Raw genomic sequence first — 9907 nt, 5'->3', positions numbered from 1 at the left:
TATCAACTCTTCTACACCCTCTTAATGAACTGCTACAAACAAGAGTAATTTGGAAATGGAGCGAAGACTGTAAACATGCCTTCCATAAATGCAAAGACTTAATCACGTCCAAAGAAGTTTTGGCTCATTACAACCCATCACTGCCAATCAGACTGGCGTGCGATGCATCCCCTTACGGCGTAGGAGCAGTATTATCGCATAAATTCCCTGATGGCTCGGAACGGCCGATAGCTTTTGCGTCAAGCTCATTGAACTCAGCTGAGCGTAACTATGCCCAAATCGACAGGGAAGCACTCAGCCTGGTATGGGGAGTGAAGAAATTCAACCATTACCTACACGGACAAAAATTTACCTTGTTGGCTGACCATCAACCCCTCATCTCCATATTCAACCCTAAAAAGGGTGTTCCCATTATGACAGCGCAAAGGCTACAGAGGTGGTCCCTTTTTCTAGGGGCACACCAATACAACATAGAATACAAAGGATCAAAACAGCATGGGAATGCTGACGGGTTATCGCGCCTACCGTTGCCAATGGTAGAAGAAGCACCTACCGTAGACTCAGTGGAGATTTTCCACTCTACCATAGTCGAATGTCTACCAGTAACAAACTCTGCCATTGAAAGGGAAACTAGAAATGACCCGACTCTCTCACGAGTCTACGATTTAACAGTGAAGGGATGGCCAGCACATGGCGTACCACTGTTGCCAGCATTCTCGCAAAGAAGAAAACAGCTGTCAGTGTGCCGAGGAACCTTGATGTGTGGATCCAGAGTGGTGATTCCACCCAAACTCCAGGATAAAGTTCTAAAGGAGCTTCATCAGGGGCATCTGGGTGGAGTGAAAATGAAGAACGTAGCCAGGGCGTTTGTATGGTGGCCAGGTATCGATGGAGACATCGAAGAAATGACCAAGAGCTGCCTAGGATGCCAGAAGGTCCAAAACGCTCCACCCCAAGCCCCTCTACATCCATGGGAGTGGCCCTCATCTCCCTGGCAAAGGGTACACATCGACTTTGCTGGTCCATTTATGGACTCAATGTTCTTAATCGCGGTTGATGCACACTCCAAGTGGCCGGAGGTAATAAAGATGTCCTCCATCACCACGGAAAAAACCATCACAGTATTAAGGACCATATTTGCCAGGAATGGGCTGCCGGAACAGATCTGTTCTGATAATGGACCGCAATTTGTGTCCGAAGAATTCAGGAAGTTCTTAAAAAACAATGGGGTTAAGCACTACACGTCCGCCCCATACCATCCCGCCACCAATGGATTGGCTGAAAGGTTTGTCCAGACCTTCAAGAAGGCCATAAAGGCCATGGGTAATGAAGACATAAAACTTCAGCACAAGGTGGATAACTTCTTGTTCGCATACAGGAATGCAACACATATGGTTACAAACCAAACTCCCGCCATGATGTTCTTCAATAGAAGCCTAAGATGCCGGCTGGATTTGATCAAGCCCAACATCAGAAGGGACGTGGAGAACCGGCAATTTCAAGGCATGAATGAAAGGCCAACCAGAACCTTCCAGATAGGTCAACAAGTTTTGGCCTGGGACTACCGTACCGAGAAATGGCAGCCTGGAACTATCTGCACACGACTAGGACTGCTGATGTATACCGTGGACATCGGAGAAAGCATAATAAGGCGCCATGCTGACCAAATCATAGAGTCACCCGAAAAGGGACAACCTACACCACAACTCTATATGCCTAACGATGAAGTAGAGATACCCATATCTACCTCCGATCCGGTGATACTGGAACCCGATGAACCCGACACTGGCATTCAAGCCGAATCAGCCTTGCCAAAAGAACCTACTACACCACCAGAAACTACTACACCACCGAGGCGTTATCCGGACCGAGTCAGGAAGCCTCCAGAGAGACTGACTTACAATTAATTAACTGCAGCAATGTGTAGATTATTTTTCTTGTAACATGTAATTAATAATTACTTAAAATATTATGTACTGGTTGGCTAAAAGGGGAGGAATTGTAGTGTATGTGCCTTTAAGAGCCCCATGTGTACTGTAATGCCGGTAATGGCCACTCGGGCTATATAAGCCTGTATATTGTGTTGTATCAGTTAGTTCCCCTCCAGGCTTTGTTTAGTAAACACCTATGAAACCAACTCCTGTCTTCAGTATCTCTATCAACACACAGACACAACACTGAGGGAGCGCTGCACTGTTGGAGGGGCAGTACTGAGGGAGTGCTGCACTGTCAGAGGGGCAGTACTGAGGGAGTGCTGCACTGTCGGAGGGGCAGTAGAGAGGGAGCGCTCAATGTCGGAGGGGCAGTACTGAGGGAGTGCTGCACTGTCGGAGGGGCAGTACTGAGGGAGTGCTGCACTGTCGGAGGGGCAGTACTGAGGGTGTGCTGCACTGTCGGAGGGGCAGTACTGAGGGAGTGCTGCACTGTCGGAGGGGCAGTACTGAGGGAGTGCTGCACTGTCGGAGGGGCAGTACTGAGGGACTGCTGCACTGTCGGAGGGGCAGTACTGAGGGAGTGCTGCACTGTCGGAGGGGCAGTACTGAGGGAGTGCTGCATTGTCGGGGGGGCAGTACTTAAGAATGCCGCACTGTCGGAGGGGCAGTACTGAGGGAGCGCCGCACTGTCGGAGGTGCCATTTTATGGATGAGACGTTAAACTGAGGCCCCGTCTGCCCTCTCAGGTGGATGTAAAAGATCCCCCGGCAATATTTGAGGAACAGTAAGAACATTCCGGTGTCCTGACCAATATTTATCCCTCAACCAACAGCCACAACAGATTTTCTGATCATTATCACACAGCTGTTTGTGGCAGCTTGCTGTGCGCAAATTTGGCTACCTCTTTTCCTACATTACAACAGTGACCACAATTCAGAAATACTTCATTGGCTGTAAAGTGCTTTGGGACGTCCTGAAAGACGCTATAGAAATGCATGTACCAACGCAAAATACTGCGGGTGATGGAAATCTGAAATAAAAACCGAAAATGCTGGGAATACTCAGCGGGTCAGGCAGCATCTGTGGAGAGAGAAACCGAGTCAACAGACCTTTCGTCAGAACTGGGAAAAGTTGGAGATGTAACAGGTTTTAAGCAAGTGTTGGGGCAGGGAAAGGGGGGAGGGGAGGAAAGAACAAAAGGGGAGGTCTGTGATAGGGTGGAGGGCAGGAGAGATTAAATGACAAAAGGGATGGTGCGAGGCAAAAGGAGATGGTAACGGGACAGGTAAAGAAACAAAAGATGGGTCTAGAGGAGGTGTAAATGGCAACAACAGAATCATCAACAGCTGCTGGCCGAAAAGAATGGGAGCAGAGATTATGATCTGAAATAGTTGAACTCGATGTTGAGTCTGGAAGGCTGTAAAGTGCCTAATCGAAAGGTGAGGTGCTGTTCCTCGAGCTTCCGCTGAGCTTCACTGGAACAATGTGATAGGTCGAGGACAGAGAGGTCCGAGTGGGAGTGGAGCGGAGAATTAGTGACGGGCAGCCGGAAGCTCGGGGTCACACTTACGGACTGAACGGAGGTGTTCCGCAAAGCGGTCACCCAATCTGCGTTTGGTCTCCCCAATGTAGAGGAGACCGCATCGTGAGCAGTGAATACAGTATACTGGATTGCAAGAAGTACAAGTAAATCGCTGTTTCACCTGGAAGAAGTGTTTGGGGCCCTGGACAGTGGAAAAGGAGGAGGTAAAAGGGCAGGTGCTGCATCTCCTGCACTTGCATGGGAAGGTGCCGTGGGAGTGGAGGGTGATTGAGAAGTGGACCAGTGTGTTTCAGAGGGAATGATCCCTTCAGAATGCTGAAAGGTGGCGGGGGGGGGGGGCGGAAGGGGAGGATGTGTTTGGTGGTGGGATCACGCTGGAGGTGGCAGAAATGGCGGAGGATGATACGTTGAATGTGGAGGCTGGTGGGGTGAAAGGTGAGGACAAGGGGAATCCTATCATGGTTCCGGGAGGGAGGGGAAGGGGTGAGAGCAGAAGTGTGGGAAATGGAACGGACACGGTCAAGGGCCGTGTCAACCACAGTAGAGGGAAATCCTCGGTTGAGGAAAAAGGAAGACATATCGGAAGCACTGGTGTGTAAGGTGGCATCATCCGAGCGAAGGCGGAGAAACTGGGAGAATGGATTAGAGTCCTTACAGGAAGCGGGGTGGAAGGAAGTGTAGTCCAGGTAGCTGTGGGAGTCAGTGGGCTTGTAGTGGATGTTTGTCAATAACCTAACCCCAGAGATGGAGACGAAGTCGAGGAAGGGCAGGGAAGAGTCAGAGATGGACCATGTGAAGGTGAGGGAAGGGTGGAGATTGGAAGCAAAGTGAATGAAATTTTCTAGTTCAGGGTGAGAGCAGGAAACGGCACCATTACAGTCATCAATGTACCGGGAAAAGAGGCGAGGGAGGGGACCTGAGTAGGACTGGAACATAGAATGTTCCACATATCCCACAAAAAGGCAGGCATAGCTAGGGCCCATGCGGGTTCCTGTGATATCCGAGTGGTAAGGTCCGAAACTGAGATAAGCGAGTTCTTAGGCAGAAAATCCAACTGTTTATTACACGGTGTAGCAGAGAGACATCTCTTACAGGCTGCAAGCAAAACACACACATTTCTAACTGCACGATGCAAGATGGAGGATTCACCTCTGAGTCATACCCATAATGCAATGCCACATTACCTTAAAAACTGGTGAATGTGATCCCTTAGTATTTGGCTCCATCTGGTGGATAACTTAAACATTACATCCCAGATTACTATATCCCCCCCCTCTTAAGTTTACATTAATTTCTTAACAGCATTCTTAAAAAGTCCCATAAGGAAACTCCTTTAACAATAGTCCATACTGAACGAATCTAGCAGGTCATTATCAATCTCTCTGGTGGCTTGGGAGACCTTGGTGAACGTCTTAGAGTCAAGTCCCTTCTTGGTTGTGGTATAGCCACCTGCTGCTCCTGAGCAGTACTCAGAGTATCTGACTCTGCTACGATGGTTTCCTCTTGACGAAGGGGTCCAGGTGGAAATGGCTCTGTTCATGGTGTTGGTACCACCGATGCATTTGGATAACTGGGGCCCAACTTGTCCTCCGACATCTCCTCTGGAACCTCCAGTTCGATTTCCCTTTGTCTGGTCAGTATCTGATCTACATGTCTGCGTACTACCTGACCAGTTCCCACCATGACCGTATATGATACTGGACCGGTCATTGAGTCTATGACGCCAGGAATCCATTTTGGACCATAACTGAAATTCCTGGTAAGGACCACATCTCCTTCTCCAAAACTGCGGCTCTTTGTCCTTCTGTCATGGTTCTCCTTTTGTTTGATTTGTCGGTTTTCCACCTTCCTTTTTAGGTCTGGGTGAACCAGGTCAAGAGTGGAGCGTAGTTGACGTCCTAACAACAGCTCAGCAGGAGAGAGTCCTGTGGTAGATTGAGGTGTTATTCAGTAGCTGAACAGAACTCGTGACACCTTGGTTGCCAAACTCCCTTCCGCACTTTTTTTTCATCATCTCCTTAAATGTTTGTACGGCTCTCTCCGCAAGTCCATTTGAAGACGGATGATATGGAGCTGAGGTCACGTGCACTATGCCATTGTTTCTCATGAACTCTTTTGTTTCTGTACTCACAAAACACGTGGCATTTAAACTTACTACGATCTCCGGTAGCCCTTGATTACTAAAACTCCTACGCAGGCAGTCTATAGTAACAGTAGATGAAGCAGAATTTACAGGATGCACATCCATCCATTTGGAATGTGCATCAATGATTATGAGGAACATCTTTCCCATGAATGGACCCGCATAATCTACATGTAATCTTCTCCATGGCTTATCCGGCCACTCCCAGGGGTGGAGAGGAGCCGCTGCTGGTGCCTTCCTGTGTACTTGACAAGTGCTGCATGTCTTGACTAGATTTTCTATCTCCTCATCCAGCTTTGGCCACCACAAGTAACTCCTTGCCAAGGCTTTCATACGCGAGACCCCAGGATGACACTGATGTAGTTGCCCTAGGATAGACTGTCGTGCTGGCTGTGGAATAATCACTCGTGCTCCCCACAACACACAACCATCCTGCACACTCAGCTCTGTCTTCCTGACACTGTAAGGTGTGAAATCAGTCCCTTCCGGATGCTGTGGCCAACCCCTCATCACATATTCTCGGACTCTGGACAGTACTGGATCTTTACCGGTCCATGTCCTTACTTGTTCTGCGGTCACAATTGCCGTGTCCGTGTCCTCCAACATCAAAACTCTGTCCTCTGGAGCTGCACGGATAGGTGTGCCTGGCAGTGGAAGATGGCTCAAGGCATCTGCGTTCCCATGGTACTTGCCCGCCTTGTAAACGATGACATACTCATATGCCCTTAACGTCACTGCCCACCTCTGGATCCGGGGTGACACCATCTGTGGTACTGCTTTCATTTCATTAAAAAGAGATAGAAGAGGTTTATGGTGAATTTCCTGCCATATATGTACTTGTGAAACCTCTGTAACCCAAACATTACTGCTAATCCCTCTTTATCTAACTGGGAATTGTTTTTTTCTGCCGGTGTCAGATTTCGAGACATAAACTCTATCGGTCTTTCTGTTCCATCTTCCAAGCTGTGTGAAAGAACCGCCCCCACCCCATAAGGTGAAGCATCACAAGAGAGAATGATGTCTTTCTCTGCATTGTAGTGAACCAGCACATCCGAGGACAGCATCAGTTTCTTGGACTGTTCAAATGAAACCCTCTGTTCCTCTTCCCACTGCCACTGTGTCTCCTTGTGCAGAAGTTTGTGAAGAGGTGCTAACACTGTTGCCAAGTTTGGTAAAAATCTGTTATAATAGTTTAGCAGTCCCAGGTAAGCTTTTAACTCAGTCACATTGGTAGGAGCTGGGGCCTCCTGCAGTGCTTGTACCTTCTCCTTGATTGGATGGAGCCCGGTGGCATCCACTCTGTGTCCCAGGAACACGGCCTCGTTCCCCAGGAAAGTGCACTTACTCCTCTTGAGCCGTAACCCAGCCTTATCCAATCTTTGTAGTGCCTCCCGCAGAGTGCTCAGATGCTCCTGGTCGGTTCTTCCCGTCACCAGAATGTCAACCAGATAGATTGAAACATGTGGGATCCCTTGCAGTGCACCCTCGATAGCCCTGTGGAAAATAGCTGGACTAGATGAGACACCGAATGGCAAGCGGTTATAGGTAAACAAACCCTTGTGTGTATTTATGGTTACATACTTCTTGGATTCCTCATCTAGCGTAATCTGCAAGTATGCATGACTCATATCCAGCTTCGTGAATTTCTTCCCTCCAGCCAGGTTCGCAAAGAGATCCTCTGTTTTAGGAATAGGATACTGTTCTAGTTTAGACACCCTATTTACTGTCAATTTATCATCTCCACAGATTCTTACCGAATTGTCCGGTTTTAAAACAGGTACAATGGGAGCTGCCCATTCTGAACATTTCACGGGTTCCAAAATGTTCTCTCTCAAAAGACGGTCAAGCTCAGCCTCTACCTTCAGTTTCATGGCATACGGCACAGGTCGTTGTTTAAAAAACCTTGGCAGTGCCTCCTTGTCTACATAAATCTTAGCTGGGGGGCCATTAAATGTGCCAAGTTCTTCCTTGAACACGTTCTCATGTTCAATCAACACTTCTTGCAAAGACAATTGTTTGCCTCCCTCTAGTTGATTTATTGCTCCCCAATCTAATTTAAGTTCTTGTATCCAGCCCCGACCTAACAAGTTTGGTCCAGAACCCGATACTACAACTACTGTTAGCTGTTTCACAGTGTCCCTGTGTTGCACAGTTACAGTAGCTACACCCAATGTCGCCACTCGTTCACCGGTATATGTTTTAAGCTGCAAAGAGCAAGACTTTAACTCTGGAACTTTTGCACGGTTCCACAATTTTGAGTACTCCTCCCTGTTCATTATGGTTACGCCGCATCCTGTATCCACTTCAAAGTTGACCTTAGAGTCATTTACTGTCAGTTGCAAAGTGATAGGATCCACTTTTGGAATGTTCTCTACCATACCATGTATTATGAACATGTCGTCTTCTTTCTCAGCTTCTCTGCTGATGTGATGTGCTCCCTGTTTTTTCACTTCTGTTCCTAGGTTTTGCTTTCCTCCTCCTTTTGGTTTGTATTCCTCCACGGTTGCTTTTGCCCTGCATGCACATTTTATATGTCCTGTTTTCCCACACTTGTGGCACTTTTCCTCCAGAAACCTGCATTCCCTCGCCAGGTGATCGCCATTCCTTCTATAACATGCCTTTACATGCTCACGTTGTGGTTTCTGATGCATATTTAACTTGTGCACATTAACCTGACTTCCAACTTGCTTTGTAGTAGCCCAGTCTGAACCTTGTATTTCTTTTACATCTCAGTTCGCTGTCTCTATGGCTTGAGCAAGTTCCAATGCTTTTTCATACGTAAGCCCAGTCTCGGACAATAATCTCCTCTGCATTCGATTATCTATTATCCCGCAAACCAGCCTATCTCTCAACATGTCTTTCAGGTTGTTCCCATAATTGCAATCTTGTGCCAATTTTCTCAACACCGCTACATAATTCAATACAGTCTCTCCCGGCTTCCTGTTCCGTGAATTAAATTTGAAACGCTGTACAATCTCACTCAGTCTGGGATTGAAATGATCCTTCAGCAAGGCCACTAAGTTAGCAAATGTAATGTCTCCAGGCTTTGCAGGACTGCATAAGTTTCTCATTAAACTATACGTCTGACTTCCCACGGAAGTGAGCAAAATAGCTCTCCTTTTTCCAACATCATCTATATCATTTGCTTCAAAGAAATGCATCAGCACCTCACAGTATTCATCCCAGGTCTGAGTCTGAACATCAAAAGCAGAGATCTTTCCTACCATAGCAGCCATGATCGGTAATTCAGCGCTCTTCTATTTTTTCTTCTTCAAGATGTGATCAGTTGACCCTCATCGCCAATATGTGATATCCGAGTGGTAAGGTCCGAAACTGAGATAAGCGAGTTCTTAGGCAGAAAACCCAACTGTTTATTACACGGTGTAGCAGAGAGACATCTCTTACAGGCTGCAAGCAAAACACACACATTTCTAACTGCACAATGCAAGATGGAGGATTCACCTCTGAGTCATACCCATAATGCAATGCCACATTACCTTAAAAACTGGTGAATGTGATCCCTTAGTATTTGTCTCCATCTGGTGGATAACTTAAACATTACATCCCAGATTACTATAGTTCCCATAGCAACACCTTTAATTTGGAGGAAGTGAGTGGAGTCAAAGGAGAAGTTGTTCAATGTGAGAACAAGTTCAGCCAGGCGGAGGAGGGTGGTGGTGGATGGGGACTGGTTGGGCCTCTGTTCAAGGAAGAAGCAGAACGCCCTCAGGCCATCCTGGTAGGGGATGGAGGTGTAGAGGGTTTGGATGCCCATAGTGAAAAGGAGGCGGTTGGGGCCAGGAAACTGGAAACTGTTAAAGTTGCGGAGGGCATCTGAAGAGTCGCGGATGTAGGTGGGACTGGACAAGGGGAAACAAAAAGAGTCGAGATAGGAAGGTAAGTTCCGTGGGGCAAGAACAGGCTGAAGCGATGGGTCTACCAGGGCAGTCCTGTTTGTGGCTCTTGGGAAGGAGGTAGAAGCGGGCTGTGTGGGGTTGGGGAACTATGAGGTTGACAGCCATGGAGGGAAGATCTCCAGAGGAGATGAGGTCAGTGACAGTCTTGGAAACGATGGCTTGATGTTCAGGGGTGGGGTCATGGTCCAGGGGAAGGAGGAGGAGGGGTCAGAGGGGTCAGAGGGTTGGCCTTCAAAAATGCAAGAAGTTCTTTTACTCATTCCACCATCATCCCCGACCATTTCCCTTCGATCTCCCGACTCAACTCCTGTATCCAACCCCCCCCTCGCTCCACCATCAATAAGCACACTGTTAACCCTCCATCCATTAC

This window comes from Somniosus microcephalus, chromosome 1 (assembly GCF_052327205.1).
Source record: "Somniosus microcephalus isolate GS21.2 chromosome 1, FLI_Smic_1.0, whole genome shotgun sequence".
NCBI classification, from domain to species: domain Eukaryota; kingdom Metazoa; phylum Chordata; class Chondrichthyes; order Squaliformes; family Somniosidae; genus Somniosus; species Somniosus microcephalus.
The sequence above is the reverse complement of the archived record's forward strand: the minus strand, read 5'-3'. Positions refer to the sequence as shown.